Genomic DNA, 15,176 nt, shown 5'->3' with positions numbered 1-15,176 from the left:
TAAGCAGATGCCAAGGTACACACATTTAAGGAAATTTGTATGGGCAAATGTTCTAAGGAAAAGAACATGCAAGAGATTATTATATAGCATTGTATAGCATTATTTATGTAGGTAAAGGCAAATTGAGAGGTGAATAAACTTAAAAGAACCAAACACCTGCAGAAGAGAGGGGCCGGGGGCAGGGCCTCCTTTCCTTAGGTACAGCTCCCCTTACATTTAACATCAATTGTTTCTCCTTTCAAACCTCTCTAACAGATCTAAACCAGAATGTTTATGATAAATTACAAGATCTTTAAACCACATCCCTATTTAAAAGAGTCATCCAAATTTTATTTTATTTTTTATTTTATTTTATTTTACTTTATTTTATTTTTTGAGACGGAGTCTCGCTCTGTTGCCCAGGCTGGAGTGCAGTGGCGCAATCTCGGCTCACTGCAAGCTCCGCCTCCCAGGTTCACGCCATTCTCCTGCCTCAACCTCCCAAGTATCTGGGACTACAGGCGCCTGCCATGACGCCCAGCTAATTTTTTGTATTTTTAGTAGAGATGGGGTTTCACCGCGTTAGCCAGGATGGTCTCGATCTCCTGACCTCGTGATCCGCCCGCCTTGGCCTCCCAAAGTGCCAAATTTTATTTTTTAAAAGCCAGGATAGTATCTCATTTCATTTCTGCATTGTGTGTAATTTCACAGCACCCAGTTTCACAAGGTGTCATTTATTAAGGGCAGTTAGAATAGAATTCTTAGACTTTAGCGCATTTCAAACAAGCTGTTACAACAGAGAGTTTCATAGTGATACGTGGTTTGTTTTCTGTTGTTTTCTTGGAGCAGTGGATATCTTTTTAAGAAACACTATATCCTCCCTTGCTTTCTTATATTCATTTTCCATACTGTAATTATAGATACATGTATAACTGTTGTCAAATATTGATAAAACATATGTAGGTCATATTTATTGAAACCCAATATCTGCCAGAATCTATGTTTTACTGAACCATCTCATGTTATCTTTTTAATAACCTTGTGACTAGGTAATACATCACTCATACTGACAGATGAGAAATAGAGACTCAGGGAGATGAAGCAACTTTCCCCAAAGTTCCATTGCTTTTAAGAGTCAAGGTCTTCCAGTCTCCAAAAGCCTCATTCTTTCCCTTGGTTTATGATATTCAATTTGGCTCCTGCTGTAATGTACACTGAAACCTCAGGCTGCTGAGCTATCTTGATGGTTTTAAGAAGACAATCTGGTGCCTTTACCTGCTAGAGAAGTCACCTAGAATCCTGTTGTTTAAGGTACTTTATTTTGTGCTTTCCAGCTACTAAAGCATACATGATGATATTCACATAGGTGGTGTTCATGGATTTTCATATTACACTCTGGGGAACAAACAAGATGAATGTGTGTTACAGAAAAGAAGTTTCTGTTTGAATTTCTTCTCAGCTTGCTATCTCTCAATGCACTGCAGCTGCCATTCCTAATGTTTTGTTAATTTGCATGTCTTCAGCATCTTTCGTAATTTTCTCCTTTTATTCTTGATATGGATCATTTGTGCCTTCTCATTTTTTTTTTTCTTACTTGACCATTCTTTCCAGAGAGTTACCAATTATATGGTCTTTAAAAATTTGCTTTTATCTTTGTTCATCCTGTGTAATATATGCCGGTTTTCCATTTTATTAATATAGTCTCTATGTTTTCTTTGGGCTTATTTTACTCTTCTTTTTTAAGTGTCTCGACACAGATTTCCAGCCTTTCTTCTTGCTCTGTCTACTGCTTTAGCTGCTTCCCACACATTTTGATATATTGTATTTCCAAATATTTTTCTGATTTACTCTGTGACTGCTTTGGCCCCTGGCTTGAATTTTTTCGAAGCATATAGGGATTTTTTAGTTTGTTTCTTATTTCTAGTAATTTAGTGAAATAAGAAGACATATGCTCTATTATTTTAGTTATTTAAAAATTTTGACACTTATCCTTAAGGCCTAGTATGTGGTTAATTTTTGTAAATGTTCCAGGATTGCTTGGGGGATGAAAGTGTATTATGTGCTTATAACAGGCAGTGTTTTATAGTCCAGTATGTCCATTTGGTTAAGTTTGTTAATTGTATTATTAAAATCTTACAAATTCTTACTAACAACTTTGTCTGTTTCTTCTATCCATTACTGATAAGTTAGGTTATGATTTTCCCCTATGACTCGGGTTTGCTTATTTCTTCTTTTAGCTGTGTCATTTTTATGGTTCATATATTTAAGGTCATGTTAATAAGTGCATGCAGATTTAAAATGTTTATTCTTCTTAATACATTTTATTATTATCATAAAGTAATCTTAATAATCTTAACCATCTGGCCTTTAGATCTTCTGGTCTGAGGTAGGAAAATCAACCTTCCTAATACCCAGTATTATTTGTATGATATCTTCTCCTGACACTTTATTTTAAATTTTTCCACAGTCACAGGTTTCAGGTGTGTCTTTTATAAACTGCATACAGACATTTTCCCCTCTCATTCAGCGTGAAAATCCGTGCCTTTTAATTAGACCAGTTCCATTCCTGTTAGTATAATTATTGTTCTTTTTCGGTTTTAAATCAGCTCTCTCATTTCCTGCATTCTATTTTTCATATCTGGTTTCATCCTTTTAATCGTTTTACTAGAAATTGTAACATTCTTAATTAACTTGTCAAAACTATTGTTTTTTGCACCTTTTGACCCTCCATCTGAAATAATTTTGTTTCTGCCTGGAATATATCCTTTGCAATTTCTTTTAATAATAACAGGACAGCTCTATTAGTTGTGGTTCATATTTGACTGATGATAATTTTTCATAAGTTTTTGTTCTTTGAAACCTTCCCTATTTTGTCTTTTTTTTTTTTTTAAAAAAAATGACTTTACTGGGTATATAATTATACATCATAAATTATCTTTCTCACCACTTTAAAGCTACAATGTCATTGTAGTTACTGAGAAGTAAGCTAACAGTTCTACCGTTCTTCCTTGTAATGTGTCTTTTCTCCCCAGCTACTTTTAAAATTGTTTTCTTTATGTTTGATTTTCTGCAGTTTTACTATAATGTGTGAATTTTTAATTTATCTTGCTTGAAATCTGCTAAGTTCCTTGCATTGTGAATTGGTCACTTCTAACATTTCTGAAAATTCTCACCCATTATTTCTTCAATTATTGCCTCTGACTCATTCTTTTTCTCCTTTCTTGCTGGATTTCTGATTTAAAATATGGTAGACCTTTTCTCTCTATCCTCTGTCTTTTAACTTCACTTTATTTATTTACTTATTTATGTTCTTTTTAATTCTTTATGCTGCACTCCGGATAATGTCCAGTTCATTAACTTTCTCTGCAGCTGTCTCTAATTTGCTGTTAATTTCATGAATGGAGGGTTTTTAAAAAATATTAACAATGGAAATGTTTAAATATATACACAAGGAAAAAAGAAAAGAATCATAAAATGATTCTGATATGATTGTCATTCACATTCAATCATTATTTATATATGACCAATATTGTTTTACTTATGGACTCCTACCCCCCTCATTATGCACTGACTTTTAAATTTCAGCTATTTTTTTATTCTTAGTCTGTTTCTTCTTCAAATCTATTCTGTCATCTTTTATAGCTTCATATTTTTTACTAATATTTTCAAGTTTATCAATTTTATTTTTTAAGCATAGTAAGCATAGATTTTATAATCTATTGTGTATTCAAATATATGATGTATTTGTACTTCTATTTTTTGTTCATTTATTATTTAGGCTTATTATGTCCTATGGTACCTTATTTGTGCTGACAAGTGAACTTAGAAAAAAAATGAGCTTGATATTTTAAGATTTAGGGTAAAGGTACGTTCTTCCAAAGAGGATTTTCATTTGTTATTGCCAGGCTCTAGGGCACAACTAGTTAGGGACCACCTTAAATAAAATTCCATGCTGAGGTTCCTTGGACCACCGAGGAAGTGCAAGCCTTCATTGCTCATGGTCTGGAACAGCTCTATTAGGTGTGGTTCATATTTCTTTTGAGAGATTAGCCCTTTCAGATTCTAGTTTATTTGGGGATTAAGTCTTTTACTAGACTTTCTACCTTAGGTATGCTCTCAGCTTTGATTTGGTTCTCTTGCTCACTCCATAAGGCTATCAAAGTAAAATGTTAAGTTTGACAAAATTGTCACATTCTCTCAGGGCAGACGTTGCTGCTGTACTAGTTACCTCCCTATTTTCCTCTTGATACGTTGTCCTAGTAATTCCTTACTGTTTCATATTTTCAAAATTCTAAAAACTATTTTTTATCCTGTATGTATAGTATTTTTCAGCAGGAGGTTTGGTCTAGAATACCTAATTAACCATAACCAAATTCAGAAGAAGGAAATACTGTTTTCAGTTACTTACATAAAGGTTAACCAATTCTAACCCCAAAGACATTCAAGTCATTTTTCTTTTTTTTCCTGTCTCATCCACTCTCACTCCCAAAATTAGAATGTGTAATTCTAGTTTTTTAAATACTGTAAGATAACATATTTTAAAAATACTGTAAGATATTTGTGTTTTTTAAAATACTGCAATATTGCGAAAATTTTCTTCCATTTTGTAGGTTGCCTGTTCACTCTGATGGTAGTTTCTTTTGCTGTGCAGAAGCTCTTTAGTTTAATTAGATCCCATTTGTCAATTTTGGCTTTTGTTGCCATTGCTTTTGGTGTTTTAGACATGAAGTCCTTGCCCATGCCTATGTCCTGAATGGTAATGCCTAGGTTTTCTTCTAGGGTTTTTACGGTTTTAGGTCTAATGTTTAAGTCTTTAATCCATCTTGAATTAATTTTTGTATAAGGTGTAAGGAAGGGATCCAGTTTCAGCTTTCTACATATGGGTGGCCAGTTTTCCCAGCACCATTTATTAAATAGGGAATCCTTTCCCCATTGCTTGTTTTTCTCAGGTTTGTCAAAGACCAGATAGTTGTAGATATGCGGCGTTATTTCTGAGGGCTCTGTTCTGTTCCATTGATCTATATCTCTGTTTTGGTACCAGTACCATGCTGTTTTGGTTACTGTAGCCTTGTAGTATAGTTTGAAGTCAGGTAGCGTGATGCCTCCAGCTTTGTTCTTTTGACTTAGAATTGACTTGGCAATGCAGGCTCATTTTTGGTGCCATATGAACTTTAAAGTAGTTTTTTTCACTTCTGTGAAGAAAGTCATTGGTAGCTTGATGGGGATGGCATTGAATCTACAAATTACCTTGGGCAGTATGGCCATTTTCACGATATTGATTCTTCCTACCCATGAGCATGATATGTTCTTCCATTTGCTTGTATCCTCTTTTATTTCATTGAGCAGTGGTTTGTAGTTCTCCTTGAAAAGGTCCTTCACATCCCTTGTAAGTTGGATTCCTAGGTATTTTATTGTCTTTGAAGCAATTGTGAATGGGAGTTCACTCATGATTTGGCTCTCTGTTTGTCTGTTATTGGTGTATAAGAATGCTTGTGATTTTTGCACATTGATTTTGTATCCTGAGACTTTGCTGAAATCATCTTAAGGAGATTTTGGGCTGAGACAATGGGGTTTTCTAGATATACAATCATGTCGTCTGCAAACAGGGACAATTTGACTTCCTCTTTTCCTAATTGAATATCCTTTATTTCTTTCTCCTGCCTAATTGCCCTGGCCAGAACTTCCAACACTATGTTGAATAGGAGTGGTGAGAGAGGGCATCCCTGTCTTGTGCCAGTTTTCAAAGGGAATGCTTCCAGTTTTTGCCCATTCAGTGTGATATTGGCTGTGGGTTTGTCATAGATAGCTCTTATTATTTTGAGATACGTCCCATCAATACCTAATTTATTGAGAGTTTTTAGCATGAAGGTTGTTGAATTTTGTCAAAGGCCTTTTCTGCATCTATTGAGATAATCATGTGGTTTTTGTCTTTGGCTCTGTTTATATGCTGGATCACATTTATTGATTTGCATATATTGAACCAGCCTTGCATCCCAGGGATGAAGCCCACTTGATCATGGTGGATAAGCTTTTTGATGTGCTGCTGGATTCATTTTGCCAGTATTTTATTGAGGATTTTTGCATCAATGTTCATCAAGGATATTGGTCTAAAATTCTCTTTTTTTGTTGTGTCTCTGCCAGGCTTTGGTATCAGGATGATGGTGGGGTGGGGGAGGGGGGAGGGACAGCATTAAGAGATATACCTAATGCTAAATGACGAGTTAATGGGTGCAGCACACCAGCATGGCACATGTATATATATGTAACTAACCTGCACATTGTGCACATGTACCCTAAAACTTAAAGTATAATAATAATAAAATAAAAATATAAAAAAATAAATAAAATAAATAAAATACTGTAATATAACATATTTAAAAGGATTTCAGTGCTCATGTTATTTGGAATTTTTCTTATAAAAGAAAAAAGAAAATATATATTTTTATAAGCCAGTTTTATGGTAAGAATTTTCTTTGACTTAGGTTATTTCTTGATGGAAAGCAGCTAAATTTTCAAAATGTGATGCAATATAAGTATTCAAAAACTATTCAGCAGTATGGTTATTTATATATTTATTTCATAGTCATTGTTATATGGAATAGTTATTGCTATATTTATTTCAAAATAAAATTATTGAATATGAATACACATTTCCAGTAGTCATAGTACATTTTAAACTGATAATATTTAAATAATGCTTTCAGTGTCAAACTTTCTTTTAGTTTCAAATTGTAATTAATAATTAAAAAAATTTTTCAGTTCATTTTTCTAGGAGGTGTTCTTATGCACACAGCAGAAAGGAGAGAGTGTTGGCATTTGTTTAGTGCATAATATGATCAACAGGTTTTATTTTGTGTTGTGACTATGATAAATTGCCTGAGGAGTTGTCTTTAAAATAATTTGTACGTTCATGGGTAAATAATTATATAATATATTAACAAACAACTTCTAGCTACAAGAGAAGGGAAATAACCTGTGTGTTATTTTCACTATCCATGGCCTACTATATGCCAGAAAGACTGTTAGGTGCTTAACACATTAGTCCTTGGATCACACCCTCAGGTGGATACCTCCCTCACCAGTCCCTGTCCCACAAGTTGTTTTTGATCATGTCACACAACTGGTAAGTGATAAAATGAAATTTTATCCGTTCCATACCAAAGAATGTCTCAGCTAGGGATTGCATTCAGCTGCAAGGGAGAGCCCAATTAATTTGTGAATTAAAAGATTTAGAGACATTCTTTTTCTCATACAACAGTAAATTCAGTGGTAGGAGCACAGGTTAAGAACGGAACCCTCTTCACTCCTTTTCGCTTTCTCCCGTAGATCCATGGTAACTATTGCAGACCCTACCATCACATCTGCATTCTAGGCAGGAAGGAAGATGGCACTTCTATACTTGTGCTTGTGTGTCATTCATTGTACAGAACTGAATTATGTAGCCATACCCAGCTGAAAAAAACTCTAAGAAGGATAGCTTTTAGCTTTCCAGGCTCATGAGTTGAGAAACACAATCCAGAAGGGGGTTAGAGAGTGGGTATGTGTGTGTGCCAACCCACATTAAATGTCATAAGGGCTATATTTTTTCCCATTAAATTAAGCTACCTTAGGTATAATGCTAAATGTCATAATTTAATCAAAGAACTTTCTACAGTAAGAATCAATAAAATAGCATTTTAGAGCACTTTGGTGTTTACAATATGCAACAATCCATTGAGATATTTATCACCAACCCCACTAAAAGTTGAATCAGGTCTTTATTTTAAATCCCATGCTAATTATACTTCAACAAACCAGCTCCCCAGTATTTATTTATAATCCTCTCATTTAGATGAAAAGACATTTGGGGCTTATAAAAATCTCTGAGATATTTTATTACCTATTAACTCATTATGTAATTAAAACTATGATTACAACCTTTATTAGCTTTTATCCCCTTTTTCACTGTCACTTTTGCATTTTGGCTCACAGAGAAGTGAAAAAAATTCAAGAAAAACACACAAAATAATAAATTGATATACTGTGATGCTTAATTAGAAGAAATAAGCATTAATATGATTCTAATACATAAAATTCTTACTAATGAAATTTAAGTTGATTATTTAAAAACTAAAACTTCCTACATTGATTTACTTATTTAACAAATATTTACTGAGTACTTCATTTGTCCAGTTACTAAATATTGGTACGAAATGGTCACCAGTAGCTTATTTATTTACTTATTTTTATTTTTTGATTATGTTTCACTCTTGTTGTCCAAGCTGGAGTGCAATGGCATGATCTCAGTTTACTGCAACCTCAGCCTCCTGGGTTCAAGCGATTCTCCTGCCTTGGCCTCCTGAGTAACTAGGATTACAGGTGTGTGCCACCACACTCAGCTAATTCTTGTATTTTTTGTAGAGATGGGGTTTCACCATGTTGGTCAGGCTGGTCTTGAACTCCTGACTGCAGGTGATCCACCTGCCTTAGCCTCCCAAAGTGCTGGGATTACAGGCCTGAGCTACCATACCAGGCCAGTAGTTCTTAATTGTATCAAATCACCCAGAGGTATGACAAATTTATCCACTTATTTTTTAAATTTAGGTAAACATTCTTTTTTTTTCAATTTTCTAATATCACGTGACAATCCGAAATAATAACATATCATTGCTGTTTCAAGTCCCAGTGGACTTGAAACAGCAATGATCTATTATCTCTCACAATTTGGGAGGTAGAAGAGGGCAGTAGATTGGGCAATTCATCTGCTGCTATCTCCTGGGAATATTCATGCACTCCCTGTCATCTAATGACTTGCCTAGGGTTCAGTGTCCAAAATGACGTCACTCACATGGTCAGGCGTTGGTGCCCACTGTCAATCGAGACAGCTTGGTGATGCTGTCATCCTCCAGTAGGCAAGAAAGCACAGAAGTGTCAGGATTCCAGAACAGTGAAAGTGGAATCAATGAGGCCTCTTAAGGACTAGCCTTAAGAGTTGCACACACATCACTCCACTACATTCTAATGGTTAATGCAAGTCATAAGACCATCCCATATTTAAAGGAGTGGGGAAATAGACTCCACCTCTGAATGGAAGATATGACAAAGTCACATGGCAAAGGGTTTGTATACAAGGATGGGAAAAGTTGTTATGGTCATTTGAAAGCAATTTTCCAGAGTCTACCCTCTTACTACAATAATTCACATCTTTCTATCATGTCAGATGTACCATAGTTTTCCACTAAAGTCTTATTTCAATTTTAGTATAAGTCTCACCTTCCAAATCCTTGTGATCTTAATCAGATCTTAATGTAATAAAGCTCCTCAGGTATAGCTATTCGTCTATATCTATAAACAAAATACATTTATCTGCCCCCCCCCCCCCAACTTCCCAATGCTCACTGTACAAAGAGAGTTGTGAGAAGTAGATAGTCAGTGGTCTTTACTAATTCTGAAATCCATCTGGAAACACGCACCTGACTCCCTACTCCAGGAGTGGGGTATGTGACTGTTTATGCTTTCTGAGAGCAACCCATTCATTCATTTTCTCTCCAATTTTCACTTCTGCCTTCTGGGAACTTAGCTCCACTATCTGATGGTCATGTTTGAAAAGTCTACTATATTTTTGAACTCTCACTTTTGATAAAATATAAAGAAACTTATTAGAAGTATATAAAAATATTTTTAATCTTGGATATATTTAATTAGTCTTAGTTGCTTACACATATGTTAACAATAAAGTTCAGAAATGATTTTAGGTTTTAGTTAAAGTGAGTATCTAGTCTCTTGTGCAGTATTTCCTATAAGGATGATGGTCTTAATGTCATAGCAGCATTCTCGCCATGTGGTTAACTACCTTTCAAATATATAAAATAAAATCTAGCTGTCAAAATATAATAAGTAAGGTAAATCATTATATTTTACTAAATTACTAACTTCATGGATAATTTATCACAAATCTAATTAAACTCAAAAAGCATTTCTTGAGCTTTTTTTTTTTTTTTTAGGTGTTAACCACCGTCTAAGCTCTATATGGGGCACTTAGCCCCATCCAGAGTGATGCAGAGAGCAGTGATTTATGCCTGGAAGAAATAATGACTAAGGTGGATATTGCAGGATGAGTAGGAGTGTCTTTCAGGAAGAAGGAACAGCATGATGAATGGCATGAAAACTTGAGTTTACATGACGTGTACAGGAAACTGGAACTCAACACTATTTTATAATGACAGTCAGTAGATGATGATAATTAAGTGCATGGACTCTGGAACCATACTGTTTATATATCCACAGCAGGCCTAATATTTACTAGCTTGGTAACCCCGAGGTTAAATCTTCCCATGTTAAAAAATGGGAACACTAACATTATTATCTGCCTATATTGGTCAGCATTCTTAAAGAAACAGAAGCAAGAGAATGTGAATATAGAGAGATGTATTTAAAGGAATTGGCTCATGCAATTATGGAGGCTAAGTCCAAATTCTGTAGGATAGGCCAGCAGTCTAAGGATTAAGGGAAGAGCTGATGTTGGAATTCAAGACCAAAGGCCATCTGCTTTACTCAAAGCCCATCAATTTAAATGTTAATCTCATCCAAGGAAACACACTCACAGAAACACCCAGAATCATATTTGACACCATGGCCCAGCTAACTTGACACATAAAATTGACCATTGCACCATCTCAAAATGTTCTAAACATTAAACAATGTAATATATGCAAACAATTTAGAATAATGCCCAATATACTGTAAGCCCTAAAGAAGTCTAAGTTGTTTTATCTGGAATGTAAAGAGTGTTTGCAGTAATAGATGAGACTAGAGAGGAATCCTGGGTTCATGCCATTTAAAAACAGTATGCCATGCTATAGAACTTTTGTTTGTAACTTATAGGGAACCATGAATGGTGTGGTCATACTTGTACTTTAAGTAGATTACTCTGACAATAGTTTGTAAGGTAGAATTGCAGAACTACAAACCTAAAGACAACATATGTCAAACAGAACATCAGTATAACATTCAACCTTCCTTCTTGCTGCCAAGCTTCAAAGGCCTAAATGACATTTCCTAGACTCTCTTGAGCTAGTGTTCTGGATGCACAAGACACACCACTAATTAGGTGCATCAAGTGGCCATGTGACCTAAGATGCTTATTATGGGATGATTGTTATCTGATTCCCCAAGCTGTCAATTTTGGTGTGTTCATAAGCCCTCCATTATCAAGTAGAACAGCTAAAATAAATGAGCGAGCTCCAGTGGGTTCTGGAGGAATAAACAAGTTGCACGAGCTAATGACTTGCAGTATTGACTCTGGATATATTGCCACTTCTTCCTCCACCCACACCTATGCCGCTGAGGCATTTACTAGGACTGTAGACTGAGGAAGAAAAAATTAAGTCCTGAAAAACATGATTTAACAAAATATCCTATTCCTTCTGGAAATGGAGTTCTAAAACAATATTGTCAGACTTAGGGGTGGCCCTAAAGTTCAGTGGAGAAAATAGTCCTCCCATTGAGGAAACCTACAAGAAGTTCATTTTGTTTTTCCTTTTATTTCTGGGAAACAAAAATATCTAGATATGTAGATCTATAGCAATTAATTAGAAGCTGATGGCTTGGCAAGATGGTTGGATGTTTGGAAGAAACAAGGTTACTGACAACAAGGTCTGGGGAAGTGGCATGTAAATAGGCTTCTCAGAATGACAGCAGAGTCAAAGCAATTTGTGTGTTAGAATTTTTGTCTCTAATGTACACTCTGAAGATACTTAGTACTCAGTACTCAGAATAGGTACACTACTCTCTGTATGTCAGTGAGCTTCTTTCCCCAGTCATGCCAGTGTTTTCTTAGAGGGACATATTGGCAGGTGTGGTGGTGCCATATGAGTTCAACTATATGCTTAACCAAGGTTGGTCTGGTTAACACAACTGCTGACTTTTCAGTCTCCAATATACAGACCAATATCGAGACCCTAAAAAGGTGTGATACTCCAGGGCAACAGCCATTCAGCTAACAGAAAATTGATTACATGGAAACCTTTTCCCCCTCTTTAGGCCAAACAATTATTTTTCACATAGATTGGCCTCTATCTATTCCTATAATGCTCTATTCAGAACCATCATTTGTAGAGTCATTAAATGCTTATTCACCATCACAACATTCCATGCAATATTACCTCAGACCAAGGAGTTCAAGAGGCAAGAGGGTCATGTCTATGTGACTCACTGATCTTAATATGCATGCCATCCTCCAGAAGCAGTTACTCATATAATATGGAGGAATGATCTACTAAGTAATCAACATCATATGGGAGAAAATGTATCATGAGAGTCAAGTATGGTTGTAGAAGCTGCAGTAAATGTACTAAACCAGCAGCCAATATATGATGTTGTTCCTCCCTTAACCACAGTATAGAGTTCCAGGGACAAAATATTAGAAAGGAAAATGACTTTATTCACTCCCACTATAGTAGTTTTTGTTTGCTCCCACTATAGCAGTTTGCTAGAGCTGTCATAACAAAGTACCACAACTGAGTGACTTAAACAGGAGAAATTTATTGTCTCACAGTTCTGAGAGCTAGAAGTTCAAGATCAAAGTGTCATCAGAGTTGATTCCTTCTGAGACTTCTAAGGGAGTGATGTGGTTTAGCTCTGCGTCCCCACCTAAATCTCATGCTGAATTGTGAGCCCAAGTGTTGGAGGTGGGACCTGGTGGGAGGTGATTGGATCATGGGGGTGGCTTCTAATAGTTTAGCACCATTCCCCTAGTGCTGTCTCATGAGTGAGTTCTCACAAGATCTGGCTGTGTAGGTTGTACATGTCTAAGAATTTAACAATTTCCTTGAGATTTTCCAGTGTACTGGCAAGTAGTTGCTCATAGTAGCTGCTAATGAGCTCTTGAATATCTGCAGTATCAGTTGTAATGTCTCTTTTTTAATGTCTGATTTTACTTATTTGGATTTCCTTTTTTTTTTTTTTCTCAGTTTCTGTCACTGAAGTTTTATCGACTTTGTTTAACTTTTCAAAATGCAAACTATTTTTATTGATGCTTTTTATTGTTCTTTATATTGATGCTTTTTATTGTTCTTGTTGTCCTACTACTTCCTTCTAGTAGGAGAGGTTAGCAAGATAAAGTCCACACTTCCAAGCTTCCCTTGCAGGAAGGGTTCTGAAAGTGAATTGTGCGGGAGATTTGGCTCACTTCCTGTTCTCTTGTCGGCTGTTTCTCTGTGTTTCCTGTTTGCCTTTATTCTTTGGGTCTCTAATGAAAGTTTGCAGTGCTTACCAGGATCTTCTCCTCCTTGTCAGGTCTAGAGCTCTGACTTTTATCTCCAATGTGAAAATGCCAGTTTCCTTTTTTGCATTTTTGGTTTCTAAGCTGTCGTTTTCTGCTTGGTTTCTCAACCTCTCACTCCGGGTTTTTGCAGTTGAGGGTCTGACAAATTTAAGAGTACATTTTATACAGAATACTGGACTTAGTTCTTTTAGTTCTCTGGGACCCTGGACCCTCCCATCCTGGTTTCCTTGTGGCTCTGAGCTCCACTTTGTTTCCTTTCTCCATTAAGATCGCTGTACAGTCTAGGCTGGCTCATCTCAAATTTTACTAGTAAAAAATGTCTTGTGGTCGGGCGCTGTGGCTCATGCCTGTAATCCCAGCGCTTTGGGAGGCCGAGGCGGGCGGATCACGAGATCAGAAAATCGAGACCATCCTGGCTAACATGGTGAAATCCCGTCTCTACTAAAAATACAAAAAATTAGCCAGGTGTGGTGGTGGGCACCTATAGTCCCAGCTACTGGGGAGGCTGAGGCAAGAGAATGGCGTGAACCCGGGAGGCAGAGGTTGCAGTGAGCCAAGACTGTGCCACTGCACTCCATCCTGGGCAACACAGCAAGACTCCGTCTCAAAAAAAAAAATTAAATAAAAAAATTAAAAAAAATAAAAAAAAAGCCTTGTTTGTCCTTACATAGCACTTCCATAAAATACAGCAAGTATGAATTACTGAAAAGATTTACTAAATAAAAGACATAAAGGACATAAAAATATGCTTGCTTTTAAAATTACTAGATAAAATGCACCCAAAATTGCTCTGTTAAATTATTATAAATATTTCTAAATTTGTCACATGCCATAATTATCTCAATAATACATATTGGTGTAAACAGTTTACAGAGGCCCTTTGCACCACACTTTGGTAGCCTTGTCTTAGGACATTGCCTACTGTTTAGTTGTCTAACACCACAAGGAGAGACTAATAGGAACCTACAGCTGACCTGGATGAATTTCCCCCACTCTGGGTTTTGTACCCCAAGTGCTGGCTGCACTTGCTGCTTTCCAGTCTTTTCAAACAGCAGGGGGGTTTGTTCTTGTTTCTCAATACAGCTTTCAGTTTCTTTCAGTAGGACTATGAGCTGAATACCACCTACTCCATCCTAGTTGGAGAAAAAAACCCTTTTCATCCTAGTTGGAGAAAAAACCTCCCAGCCGTGCTTCCTGTATAGCCTACAGAACTGTGAGTTAATTAAACCTCTTTTCTTCACAAATTACCGTATCTCATGTAGGTTTTTTTTTTTTTTGAGACGAGTCTCGCTCTGTCACCCAGCCTGGAGTGCAGTGGCGCAATCTCAGCTCACTGCAAGTTCCACCTCCCGGGCTCATGCCATTCTCCTGCCTCAGCCTCCCAAGTAGCTGGGACTACAGGCACCCGCCACCATGCCCAGCTATTTTTTTGCATTTTTAGTAGAGACGGGGTTTCACTGTGTTAGCCAGGATGGTCTCGATCTCCTGACCTCATGATCCACCCGTCTCCGCCTCCCAAAGTGCTGGGATTACAGGCGTGAGCCGCTGCGCCCGGCCCCAGGCTCATGTACTTCTTTATAGCCATGTGAGAATGGACTAACAGAGAGAAACTCTCTCACTTAGCTTATGGTGATTGGTGGCTAATTCAACATTAGCTTTGAATATAAATGGCCTAAATCCTATACTTAAAAGGTGTAAAATAGCAAATTGGATTTAAAAAAACAAAAGCCGTCCTTCTGTGGTGTTCGAGTCCCATCTCACATGTAATGACACCCACAAAAAGTAAAGGGTTCTAGAAAGATCTATCATGCAAATGGGAAACAAAAACTAGGTGGATGAGACACAGGGAATTTTTAGGGTGGTTAAACTATTCTATATGATAGCACAATGATGGATACACGACATTATGCATTTATCAAAACCCACAGAATGT

General features: G+C 36.5%; 1 long non-coding RNA gene across 1 annotated transcript in view; it reads left to right on the top strand.

Annotated features, from left to right (window-relative positions):
• The first annotated feature begins 1,146 nt into the window (after positions 1-1,146).
• Positions 1,147-15,176, top strand: part of LOC115933774 (uncharacterized) — a 129,442-nt gene continuing 115,412 nt past the window's right edge. Inside the window, exon 1 of the long non-coding RNA XR_004069643.3 lies at positions 1,147-1,290. This is a non-coding gene — a long non-coding RNA (uncharacterized lncRNA). The remainder of the gene's footprint in view (positions 1,291-15,176) is intronic.

The sequence above is a fragment of the Gorilla gorilla genome, chromosome 11 (genome assembly GCF_029281585.2).
Source record: "Gorilla gorilla gorilla isolate KB3781 chromosome 11, NHGRI_mGorGor1-v2.1_pri, whole genome shotgun sequence".
Lineage (NCBI taxonomy): Eukaryota > Metazoa > Chordata > Mammalia > Primates > Hominidae > Gorilla > Gorilla gorilla.
The sequence above is the reverse complement of the archived record's forward strand: the minus strand, read 5'-3'. Positions and strand labels throughout refer to the sequence as shown.